Source organism: Callithrix jacchus, chromosome 3, assembly GCF_049354715.1.
Source record: "Callithrix jacchus isolate 240 chromosome 3, calJac240_pri, whole genome shotgun sequence".
NCBI lineage: Eukaryota > Metazoa > Chordata > Mammalia > Primates > Cebidae > Callithrix > Callithrix jacchus.
In genome coordinates, this window is record NC_133504.1 from 183458532 (window position 1) to 183471564 (window position 13033).

The 13033-nt window shown below is 45.8% G+C and overlaps 1 protein-coding gene and 1 long non-coding RNA gene across 8 annotated transcripts in view; one reads left to right on the top strand and one right to left on the bottom strand.

The window, feature by feature from the left end:
* Positions 1 to 13033, top strand: part of ZNF518B (zinc finger protein 518B) — a 20822-nt gene continuing 7789 nt past the window's right edge. Inside the window, exons 1-3 of one of the 7 annotated variants that reach the window (XM_035294054.3) lie at positions 3898 to 4011; positions 6303 to 6697; positions 7821 to 8456. The gene's annotated coding sequence lies outside the window, so the exon portion shown is untranslated. Of the gene's footprint in view, positions 310 to 3897; positions 4012 to 6302; positions 6698 to 7820; positions 8457 to 13033 lie in introns of those variants that run through there. The other 6 variants (XM_078367519.1, XM_078367520.1, XM_035294053.3 and 3 more) reach the window with 6 other exon arrangements.
* LOC144581839 (uncharacterized) overlaps positions 6302 to 13033 on the bottom strand; it is a 24029-nt gene continuing 17297 nt past the window's right edge. Inside the window, exon 2 of the long non-coding RNA XR_013533202.1 lies at positions 6302 to 6644. This is a non-coding gene — a long non-coding RNA (uncharacterized LOC144581839). The remainder of the gene's footprint in view (positions 6645 to 13033) is intronic.

The window sequence follows — 13033 nt, forward strand, 5'->3', positions numbered from 1 at the left end:
AGTCCCACTGCGCGCTTCCGCGGCAGCAGGGGCTGCTGAGCTGGGTGTGCGCGGCCGGGAGAACCGAGGGAAGGTGCCTGCGCTGCGGGACGGGAAAGGGAGGCTGGGACGTGGTCCCTGCCTTAGCCACGCTCCAGCGCCTGACACCCTCAACGAAAGGCTGCTCCAGTTACTCCTCTTTTGCAGCTGAGAAAACGTCTCAGAGACTGGCAGTAACTTGGCCAAGATCACACAGCTGGAAGGAGGGCAAATGAGATCGGGATTCGGACTCGACATCCTTAACCTCCTGCGCCCCAGGGCTGAGGCGAGGTAAGCTTGAGAACCGGGGCTGTCTTCTTGGAGCTTGGGGGCCTTTATCCCTCCTTCACAGATGTGTAAACTAAGGCTCAAAGAAGCTACTAGAAACTTCTGAAATGTTTTAGAAGAAAAAAAAAAAAAGCCACTTTCTGGGATCTCCTGTCCATGCATAAAGTCTTGAAGTGTCTGAGATTGACATGTGTGTGCTCTGACCTGGGTGTTAGAGACCCGGCCCTTTTCGAAGGGACAGTGGTGTTTTTGTCAAGTAATATAATATTCGGAGGTCCTAGAGGCCAGGGAGAATATAAACGGGGGCAATGCAGCGTGGAAGGAAGTTCGGAGCAAGAGAAAGGATGATCCTGGCAAGCTCATAGAGAAGCCTTCCTCTGAGCCCCAAGCTCCCCACTGGTAGAATTTGATGAAGGGCTCCCCTAAGACCAGTTTCTTGGTGCCTAGAATAACCTAAATCCACACCGCCTTTCCTTTTCTTCCTCAGAAGAGCCTACTTCAGGCCTTTGCACATGCTCTCCTCTCCCCTGTCCTCCATCTTCCTGTGGCAGCTTCCTACTCAAGGCTTAGCGCTCAGATCCCAAGTCCCATCATTCCATCCGGAAGCTTTGTGGTCTGGAAATGAATGCTCCCTGCGGGCTGAGCCTTACCTAGTTCCTCAGTCCTCTAGCCTGAGCACTAGCCTGTGCCTGCACTGAATGGGCACTCAAATACATGTTGTTTTGTTTTTTGAGGCAGAGTCTCACTCTGTCGCCCAGGCTGTAGTGCAGTGGCTTGATCTTGGCTCACTACAACCTCCATCTCCTGGGTTCAAGAGATTCTCCTGCCTCAGCCTCCCAAGTAGCTGGGATTACAGGCGCCCGCCACCACGCCCAGCTAATTTTTGTATTTTTAGTAAAGATGGGGTTTTACCATGTTGACCAGGCTGGTCTCAAACTCCTGACCTCAGGCAATCAGCCTGCCTTGGCCTCCCAAAGTGCTGGGATTACAGGCTTGAGCCACTGCGCCTAGCCCAATACTTGTTTTGTTCAATGAATGAGTGAATGACTGAACGTTGGCTCCAAGATCTTCTACTCGATGACTGGTTCACATCTTCCCTCTTCTCTCCTACATTTACGTAGTCATAACTAGGAGGGTGCATTGGTTTCTTGGGGTGGCTATACCAAACAAACACATATTGTCTCACAGTTCTGTCAGCTTAGAAGTCTGAAATCAAGGTGTCCGCGCAGGGCCATGCTCCTGCTGAACCCTTTAGGGGAGGATCCTACCTTCCTTCTCCATCTTCCAATAGCCCTTGGCTCGTGGCGGTATACTCCAATCTCTGCCTCTGTCGATGGCTTCTTCTCCCTGTGTGTCTCTGTGTCTTCTCATGGCATTCTCTTCTCTGTGTCTCTTCTTATAAAGACATCAGTCACATTGGATAAGGGCCCACCCTAATGATCTTGCCTTAACATCTGTCAAGTCCCTGTTTCATATAAGGTCACATCCATAAGTTGGGGGTGGGGGATATTAGCTCTTCAATGTATTTTTCTGGGAAACATAATTCAACACAAGTGATCCATGGAATTTAGGCAAACTCAGCTGGGGAATGGGGAAGAAGACATGAAGGGCCGACTTAAGTGTAGGAAATGTGTGATGATTCACATTTGTGAGCATCAAGACTTTTGGGGACATCAACCTTAAAGGTTTCTGCTGAAGTTGTTTCTATCCTTCCTTTGCCCTTTTCCAGGCTGTCAACATCCCATTCCCAGACCTTCCACAAAGCATTTCATCTCCCTGAATTTGGGCTCCTGAAGAGTAAGTTAACAGTCACTTCCTATCTGCCAGGGACTGTGACAAGTCTTGACTTGCCTTCTCTTGTTTAATGTTAACAACCCCCTTGAGAGGAAAGACCTATTGTTCACTGAATTTTACATGAGAAACTGAGGTTCAGACAGGCTCACAACTTCTATGTGCCTGAACTGGGATTTATAACCAGTTCTAACTTCAGAGAAACTCCCAGGAGACCCGCAAGTACCTTACATCAATTCTGTGTGACGTAAGAGGGCAGAACTGTGATGCATGAGCCGAAGTTCTAAGGAGAGGCAACACTTTGGGCTAAAGTTTAGGAACATTTTCTCTGATGTTTAGACCTCAGATTCTCCGATACTTGGAACTAATAGTTTTTCCGCATGTGGTTCACTTTGCCACTAGAGATTTTCAGGCAGTGGTTGCTAGTATGGATTCTCAATGCCCTTTGCAACTTGACCCTACTCTCGAGGGAGACTTTGAGCTGTCTGGCATACTCTGATAGGCGCTATCTGCACACAAATGTGTTTTTCAGAGAAAAGGTCCATTAGCTTCTCTGAGTCCTAGGAGATAGAAAAGCAGGAGCCTAGCAGCTCAGCGAGGAAGCCTGATCAGGACCGAGGTTAGGAGCACTGCAGCCTAGGGAAGGGAGAAGGATTTGCTCTCTGGGCTGCTGTTTCCTCTGCCCAGCTCCTGGTATTTCAGTGGCAGAGGTTTTGCCCAGCTGCTGGACTTGTGGCTGAGCGTGTCATCCTCAACTCCGCTCCTCCTTATGGCAGGACTGCCCAGCCCCACATCTCCGTGCAGCATACTGGCTGCTGTCCATGCATGCCGACCTCTGGCGCCAAAAGGAAGGTGGTGGAAACCAGCCTTGCCCCTCCCCCTTTTAGAGTTTTGAAATCAGCTTTAGCTGTTCATCCCGAAGAAACTGTACTTCCCAGTGACTATGCTCCCGTGCCTCGATCTGCCCCTGCTGAGAGCAGTTTCACTTGGTGGGGAGTCACTGATTATGGGGACCCTGGCAATATGATCCTCTTCTTTCCTCTTAGCGGCTCTATTCTAAATATGTCTTCCAGATCGTAGATTCAGGTGTATCTAGAGGGCAGCTGGCTCGCCCAAAAGTCCAGCACTGAAGTCCAGGAGGCAGGAAAGAAACTCTGGCGTTAAATGAGCTCACACCCTCTCCAGACTCCCGCAGTCATTGTCCCCTCTGACCCTCACAACGCCCAACTGCTAGAGGAGGCTTTGCGTCTCACATACGACCTTCCCCATCTTCAGAAATGAAGACACTGAGAAAGCTCAGGGGACTTCCTTGCCAAAGTCCAGCAGCTAGGATGTAGAGTCGGGAGAACTGGGATTTGTACCTAGGACTTCAAGGCCATCTCCTTCACTGTAGCGCTCCAAGAAGGATGAGTTTGGAGGCTGAGGACCTGAGTTCCTTTTCTCTCGCTTTCACTCACCCGCTGCAGGACTGCAAGCTCCACGGGGGTGGGTGCCAAGGCCTCCCTCCGCGGGATGGGTACCAGGCAGGCGCCCTGGGGTGGCGGGCTGGGCCAGGACCAAAGCCGAATCCTTCTTTTGCAGAGGAGGCTCTGAGCCTGCGGCATGGCTAAGTGTGAACCTTGCAGGCTGTCGTGCGAATGCGTTGGGTCAAGCTCTAAGCCTAGAGGTCGGACTCGGCTGGGTCTGAGGCTTCGGGCTTTGGACAGCGTAGAAGCCCGGCGGGGGAGGGTGCAGCCTTAGAGACCTCAGGCGCCGGCCTCCCTGGAACCGTGCTGTTTCGCACTGCGCACGCGCAGGGCTGGCGCGGGCTCCGCCCCCCGGGTAGGGACCTACAGCGGGCGCGGCGCCGCAGTCTGCGGCCGGCGGTGTAGACGCCCCTTCACCGGTACCTGGCACCTGGTTCCGGCCTGCGGGGTAAGTAGCTGAGCGGGAGGGCGAGGGCCCCGGGTTCGCGTGCACGGGATGGAAGCGCTGGCTGCGGCCGGGTCGTGGGGCCGCGCGGGGCTGGGGCCTGACGGCGCCGGGCCGGGTCAAGCGCTCGCGGCTCCGCGTGCCCGCGTGAGGGCTGGCGTCGCGGCGAGCGGCACCGGGAAGGCCGAACGCGGGCTCCGGCTGGTGGGCGCGGAGCACCGGCCGGGGTGGGGGCCCGAGCCGCATCTCGGCGCGCTTTGGAGCAGGGACGCGGGCCGGGCCTGGGGTAGGGGTCAAGCCTGGCGCCCCGCGCACGCCTTTGTGCGCTGTGACCCTGCGGACTCGGTGCGGGGCGGGGGCGGGGGCGGGGGCGGGGGCGTCCCGCAGGGCCTTTCATGTGGCGACCCCGGAGCGGCCTGCGCTCCCCTCCCCCAGCGTTTTGAAAGATGCCTCCGAGGGCTCCTACAGTCCGCAGGAAGTGTCGTCAGGAGGCCATTTTTAAAGCCTCCTGCAGGCCTCGTAGCCGAGCGTTGACGGTTTTGGTTTTCTTCTTTGGTTGGAAGAATTCCGGCCTTCCCGCCCTACGGGCGGGACGCTCCCGGGAGATGACGATGCGCCCACTGCGCCCGGCCTCGCCCTCCGAGCGCACAGTCTCAGGCGCGCTTTCCTTGGATGCTGCCTGCCATCGGGGAGCGTGCCGACAATAAACTCGAAAACCAGCCTGGCATTGTCTTTTCTTGGGAGGGACAGGAGTGGGCCCGTCTATCGAGGACCTGCGCATCTTTTGCGGGGGGTGAGGACATAGGTTGAAAGAGAAGAGATGATGAAGGTTTGAATTGTTCCAAATGCTGATGTCATTGTGTGACCTTCCCATTCCGGCCTGCCCGTCTTATCTTGTTGGCTTTGGGGTTTGGGGTTCTGTAAAGCCAGGAAATTGCAGGGTTCGAAAGAATGAAAGTTTCTTAACCAAAAAGGAAAAGCCAAAAGAGAGAATGGGAGAAAACACTTAAGTCTTTATGTATCAGTTGGGTAGTTAACGTACACTGTTAAAATACCTCTGACTTTAAAAATTGGAATAATGAACGATTTATCGTAACATTTAAAAAAGTGAACTACTGAACATTATGTCCAGTTTAAAAGTAGAAATCTACGTAGCTAAACTCTAATATTGTGTTAGAATCCTTAAACTATCCCAAGTTTAGACTTGAAATTACCAAGTTAAGACAAACCTGGGTCTCCAGAAGCTGGCAGTATTCTCCTACAGTAGAGCAGAAAGACTGAGAATAGAGATGCATCTCTCTCGACTCACATATGCAAAGTTTATGTCAGTACACAGCCAAGGGTTCAGAAAATATTGTTTAGAAACCAGTGTTATAGACTGTTCTCTCTTTGAGTAGAATACAAATAGTTCTTTTTTAAAATTGTGTGATACTGGTATCTTTAACCTAGGATACAATTTTTAAAAATTACTTTCATCTTGGATCAGATGAGCCTTGAAAACTAACACTTCTCTATGTAGACAGTTTTGTTATGCTGATAACATTCATTGCAAAAGCAATTTGAAAAGAGCATAGGATGGCCATTATTTATTGGGACTCCTCCCCGATGTATTATGCACAACCTACGAGGATTTTTGAAATGCAAAATGGCAATTAAATAATCCATTTCGATCTCTAGAGGTTTATTTGCCTTTAAGTAAGGGGATCCGGGCCAGTTTTTGTGCAAAAGGAAGAACAAAGGACATTTTAATTTTTTTCCTCTGTAAAGGCTGACTTTTCATTTATTCACTCATTCTTTCAACGAATACGAACTTTACTGAGTGCCTTCCTTGGCCAAGCCCTGTGCTATTGATTATAATAAACAAGATCCTTACCAGGGAGGGTTTTCCCAATCTTGATTGTTCTCAAACTGCCGGCTGTCTACTGCATTTTCTTTGTTATGCAAACCCAGCTAACTGCGATTTACAGGATTCATCCTTGGAGTAAAAGCAGCTACAGATCAGCCAGTCTAAACACTGTCATCAAGGGGCGAGAGTGGGGAGGCATCAGAATCATCTAGGGAGAAATTGAAACCATATGCCTGAGCCCCAACCCCAAGAAGTGGGAATCTGATTTGCTAGGTTGTATGTTTGTCCTGGGAATCCTTTTTTTAAGCTCCATGGGTGACTCTGCCATACACCCCTGCTTGAGCAGCACTCCTGGGGCTCATTCCCCTTATCTTCAGCACTGCCTGAGAAACCAAGGCTGTGCTGGTCCAGGACTTAAACCCAAGTGTTTGTTTGGCTTCTGTTGCAGGCCTCTTTGTGCAGCGCCTTACTGGGGCCCAGGGTTCTGATGTAGAAGCCTACAACCAGGGCCTGAAGTTGTGAAACTCGTGGCACTCCACGCCTGAGAAGAGAAGGCCTGAAAGAAGGAAGAGTCCATGGTACTTGCCACATTTTTTACTTATATCTGCAACTCCAAGGCTCCAGGCAGGAAGTAAGAACAGTGCTCAAGTGGCAGCAGATACTGACTATATGGCTTCATCTCACAGCTTCACAAAGCAAGGTAGCAAACAACAAGGAATGTAAGATTGGACACAGTTGCTGCTGTTCACCAAATCTGTGATCTTCAAAAAGCCATCTAGCTTCTCCAGACCTGTTACCAGAGAAAAAGCAGTTAATTGAAGGCTGGCTTCAAGAAGTTTGGAGGTAACATAGGAACCTGCTTATGCAGGCATTCTTTCACCTGACTTGGGCCAAGGTGCTCCAGGAATGAAAAGCAGCCAGCCACTGGGAGAGCATTCTCATTATATTCCTGATAGAACATTCACTACTTCACTAATAATACCCATTTACTTCTCTTTGTCTTCTGTTACACTCCTTAAAAGCAGCAGGTGTGGGAATAAAACAGTCCTGGGCAGTGCTCATGACAGGCACTGTGCCAGGAACATGCAAATTTCTAAGAATCTACAAAGTAGATACCTCCTTATACACCTCACAGAGAGCATCATTGCTGTTTCCAAGGTCACAGGGCTAGGGAAGGGTGGAACCCTTGTCTATTTGCCCCATGACAGCCCCACAAGTATATGGGCTGGTGGTCTCACCCCACCTCCAGGCACCCACAAGCATATACAATCTTGTACAGGGATGTTGATATTATTATTGCCGTTCCAAAGTGCACCTGCACCTGTGATGCCAGGTGGTCCGCAGCCTTAGCTGCATGGCTGCATACGAGAATTACCTGGGAAGCTTTTAAAAATCCCAATATCCCCACTGCCTCAATTACAATGGAGTGTTTGCAGGGGACATCATTTTTAAAACTCCCAAGTAAATTCTGGTGTGCACTGGGGTGACCAGCTGTCCCAGGGATCTCCTTTAAAAAATAAGTTTAATATCCTGGGCACATGACAGGCCAGTTGCCCTAATGCAGCCAAGGTAAAGAACTACTGGTTTAATGGTAGATATGTTTTCTGTGTTTAATCATCTTTTGCAACTCTGAATCCATTTTTTTTCTGTAATTTAAGGGAAAAAAAAAAAGCAAAATACATGTCTCATTTTTAGCACCTTTAGAAACCCGACGTCATTTGATGTGCTTCATGACATAAAGCTTTGTATTTTCTTGCAATACTACCTTGGTTTTAGCACATATATTTTTTAATGTTTACAAAGAGCATATTTGCTCTTTCACTTTTTTTTTTTGCATACAAAGCATAAATTTTAGAAATCAAGCACTCTAATAGTGGCTATATTCTTCTTTGGAAAGATTTTTTTCTTCTTAAAATGATAAGAAAAAGAAAACCTATAATATTACTTCCTTCGTTTTCTCATATAGGCTCAGTTGATGTGCCCAGCAGTGTCAAGTCAATCTCCAAAGAACTCTCTGTAGACAGGGTGGGGAGAAGACCCCCACTTCCTGCTGACTAATGAAGTGTTGATATAGACCTTTGCCTCATCAGACTCATTTGTTAAGCTAACCTGTGTCTGCTTCTCTGGACATTACTGGATTCTTCTACCTGAGAAGGGATCTTTAAAAAAATATTGACTGATTTCTTAACAAAACATCTACTCTTTGCCAAGCATAAAGTTACCGTACACGCTTTTCTCATTTATCATCACATCAGCTGGATAAATTAGAAATATCACCATTTTATGAGTGAGAACATTCAGGCCCAGATAGGTTAACAAGTTTGAACATACACTAGTAAACCAAACATCTGGGTTTTGAACCTTGTTCTTGATGTCCCAAAGTCATTATTCTCTACTTCATTAAACTCAGCTGCTTTCACCTGGAAAGCAGAGGAATTGGGCTGTCTCCTGCAGCCTTCCCTTCTTGCTCCATTCAAGCAGTACACTTGGTTTCAGATGGAAATCTAGGATCTCAAAGGTGGTACATTTATCAGCAGCATTTGGATATATTTTTCATCATCAAGATGGCAATCGATTTGCAATTCAGTCATCTCAGTACAAGGTAGTATGGCATAAAGATTATGGCACTTAATGGATTTTTTTTTTCCTCCCTTAAGCCTGTTTACCCAGCAGTTTGTTTCTGATTCATATTAATGGTCTGAAAAAGCTCTTTCTGAGGCAACAGTTTCTTCCTCAATATTATCCTACTGGGGAAATTTTGGCAGTTGATGTCTAATGTTGAATTTTTTTTTTCTTGATCAAGTTTTGTTTACTGGGCACTTTGGGGTAGAATTGCTTTAAAATTTTGGTTACTGGGAAAAGTTAGACAAGCCTTTACTATGGTGAAATGGACAGAAGGAGCGTATATATAATTTGTAAGTGGCTATGCCGTTAGGCTAAGTGCTTTGCATCCATTATCTAGTGTGTGTCTCCTGATCATCGCCTTTAAGTTTGCTAATGTAAAGCGTAATTCCTTGCCTGGCAATGCACAGAGAAAAATCCTTTGCTGAAAAACCCGGCAAATGAGGGACAGGATCAGAGTTTGAACTGTAAACTTTACGACTCCATTCCATGTGATCTTCATGCGTACAGCAGCTATACCCTGCTCCAGTGATGGGTATGGTAGAAGCCACATTCAAAGGAGAACTTTTAGGTCAGAATTGCTGAAAAGAGCTGCTTAAGTTTGCTTCTCCATCCAAAAAAGGATGCAGCCAGTCAACTAACACTGAGCTTGCTGGGCATCTCATGAACAGAAATGTATGTGGTGATCCATGTAGCATGCATGCGATATAATTGGCCGCCCACCTTTCCTTTTCACATGGCATTGCTGCAGGGATATTTCCCACTTTGGCTGAGCTTTGAGAGAAGTGGGTGAGGAACAGGTAGTTTAGTAACTAGTTTATATGTAACTCTAAGTTGTAGTGCATACTCTTGTAGTTGGAGCATCTTTTCTATGGTGATTATAAACAGCTGTTAGCTCTTGGCAGTAAAGCTATGTGGGTGGTTGTGCCACAGAGGTAAATTATCTTTTAGACTGTATAACCAAACACACAGCATTAAAATTACAAAGTGAGATTCAGGGCATGTTCTGAATAGAGGATTTAATCAGGCAGCTAAGAAGCCTGTATTTTAGCCCCTCTGACTATGTGATTGGTATTTTTTTTTATTAAAAAATGGAAAATAATTTAACAGCATATGTCAGTAATTTAATCCTCACAGTAACTCTATGGGGTAGGTACTGTTGCTGTCTTATTTTACAGGTATAAAAAAAAACAACTGTCTTATTATACAAGACAGTTTGCATACCTACATCATATATCTAGAAAGTGATAGAGCTGGGATTTTAAACCTTATAATGTGATTCCAGAATCTGTAGCTTTAAACACAATTTCTCTTCTGATTTTATTGAGCATTAGATGTTTCCAATATTTAGAAGTCCAAATGCTTCATTCTTAAATAGGAACTTACACAGTCTTTTATGTTTTTTTTGTAGCCCTCAATGTCACTGATCTGGATTCTTCCGAACTCGAAACCTTTTTTTTTTGGTTCCCATAATAAGTCTCTTAAGAAAACAGGGCAAGTGAGCTCAAAATCAAAAGAAAACCCACCAACAGTGAATGCATTCAGGTCTATTTCCAGGTCTTTCCTTTGAAGAAAGACAAGACTGAGTCCAGAGAGCACATGTGTGACACACTGTGCCACTTGCCTTTGCTGCATAGCAGTCATCTTTGGCTCATGCTGCACATCATTCTACATTAGAAAACTCACTGTATGTTGCTAAATAATTTTTTGAAAACAGACAGATAAATGGGCATCTTATTTGTTGTGCCATAAAGTTAATGTTACTATCTTCTGTGTTTATGAGAGCTTTCCTAAGCTATCTGAATGTCCTAGGAGGCCAAATGCAGAGGCTTTTGTAACATATGTTGAGGATTTGCAGGGTAGATGAACACTGACCTTGATGTTAATAGTGATTTATTGAGTGCCCTTTTAGTGCCAGCATACCCATGCACAGCTTTGTCTCCAGTGTCTTTTGTACTGCTTGCTCATCCACCCAGAGGGCCATAACTTACCAAAAGGACTCAGCTTCACAGGTGTGTGTACTTGGGTGTGAACCATGGAGGACGTTGTGTTGAAGGTACAGGGGCTAAGAGCCTTTTACACAGATATGCCGGCTGTCCCTCAGGAGTGTCCATGTGTAAATACCAACATCAAAGCCATCTTCATTCTGCCATGAGGCTGCATCTGTTTACCTTTGTCTTGGAGTATTAAATCTGAGATGCATTTTCCCGTCAGTAGACACGCAGGTAAAGGCCGAAGAGAACTCCCATCTGTTCATTTTGAAGAAACCTCACATCTATTTCACTTACACAGTGGGATGTGTCAATGTAGTAACATTGTATTATTTTGTGCAGAGTTTAGAAGCCAAGCAGATACTTTGAAACTGGTGACATAGTTCAGTCATGGCCCAGATGTCCTGCCTTCCCCATCATGATGCATTTGCTAATAATCATGGCTGTATGCTTCATATTTGCATTTCCTCCTATGGATTCTTAATTCAAAATAACTGCTGAGACAGTTTTGCAGAGGACCCTCCAGGAGGACTCTGCCTACCTCATGCACTCTGGCTGGCGTGGTGTATTCTCTAGGGACTTTTCTTGTCTGGAATACTCTCCCTTCCTTGCTGATGGATGTGATCTTACTGTCTAATCTGTCTCAAATTTTCAAGTATTCAGTTTTAGAATAAATGATACACACTCCCCCCTCAACTTTTTAGAAAGACTGAGAGAGAAAAATGGCAAAAGTGCCTTCTGTGATTTGTAAAGACTCCTAGGGGCTGAGCAAGAGGCTGAAACATTGAAAATGAGCCACTGGAATCCTGGTTTGGAGGATTGTTCAAATAGAGGAATCTTGTCACATGACTTAGTTGAGAATTTCTTAGGGCTAATATAGACGGTGTTGTATTGAAATAGTTGGTAAGCAAATGGTGGCAGGCAGATTAAGTTTATCACACACATACTAATATTACAAGGTTGGTGGGTAAGAGCATAAACAGACCTATCAACTTGTATGCAGATCTTTTGAACAGACAGGAGAACTGAGGATGAGAGAAGAGATGTGCAGATTGGTAACTGGTTGATCAAGAGGAATTAAGTTTATTTTTGTTGCTCCAGAGTCAACGAAATTTACAGGAATGCTTATTTCTGTTTCATTTAAGGGTAAATTGTTGATAATGAGAACTATGTGAAAATAAAATTGGCTGCCTATAGAGGGAAGTGGTTTTTTGTTTATGGCAATATTAAACCATCAGCTGCATGGTCAATTGGAGAAGATGTTTAAGGATTTAAATATTACCAGAAGCTTCAACCAGTAATTTGAATGCTACCTTTTCATCAGGATTACTTAAGGTGCCTTTACATGCCACAAAAAATTCTCTTTTTTTCCTTCTCTCCTGAGACTTAGATTCACTTGCTTCAAGATGAAGTCTGGGAATGTCAGTTTTTGCTCTGATTCTGAGGCTTCTCCAGGTTAAGAACTGCTGGACCAGATCTCCCTTATAACCAGTCTTTAGCCTCTGCATTCCTTGGGCTTTTTTGGGGGGTTCTGGTTGCCATTTTTCTGTTTTACCTGGATAACAATGCTGACATGATGGTGTTGACAGTAGTAGCATTCTTAGATGAACAGTTGTGTGATTTCAAGGATCAGCAGCATCAGACTGGGCATAGAAGTCATCGGCCTTTTTTTAATAGATCAGTAAGGGATGCAGGTGAGTTCTTGCTTGAGGTCACTTGATGAACAGCAGAAATCTTGGGAGTTACTTCTGTCTTCCTTCACTAAAGCCCCTGCAAGTCTGAAAATTAAAGTGTGTGCCAGCTTCTAATAAAGACTTCTCTGAAAGTTCTGTTGTCTTTGCCAAAAATGCAGTGGAATGTGAAAGTCCTTATCTTTGCCCATGTACGTGTTTGCCAGTTTGAGGCATTCATGTGTCCTATCCAAAATCATAGTCCCTTTACACAGGTATGTGTTTGAACATTGAGGGGTAAGATGTTCCCCCAACTTGTCACTGCAACCCTGCAGGCCTCCATCTGCTTAATGTCTTAAGTGTTGTATGCGTACTTAGATAGGGCAAGTCTGATTGAGGGCTTGATTTCATGTTGGAAATTGCTTTCGAAGAAGGTGGCTATCTCGTCGCAAAAGTAGAGTAGGAAGAGAAAACATTGACAAAGAAAATACAGCTTGCCATTAGATATGATGTGGTGTTTTGGTGCTTTCCAAAGCAGCTGCTTTCGAAGGGCAGGTTTTACACCATATCTGAGTGTGTTACTGTTGTATCTCTTGAGCCCCTGTGGAGGGGCCTTTTTACTCCCCCACGTCGGTCTTTCAGACTACCTTTATGGCTCTTGGCCTGTTAGCACTGTGTCAGAAGGAAGCTGCCTGTGTTTCCACCTATCATTGTCATTGAACAAATACTGAGTCTCTGTGGGTGCCTCTTGACACTTGGAGAAGGACTCGAAAATTTCAAAAGTCTTCCCTTACACTCTAGCATTCTAATCATCATGGTGGCTCTGGGAGAGATTGGATAATTGTTCCCAATTCTAGTTGCCACATGAAAAATTGAGGTTCAGAAGATCTAAGTTA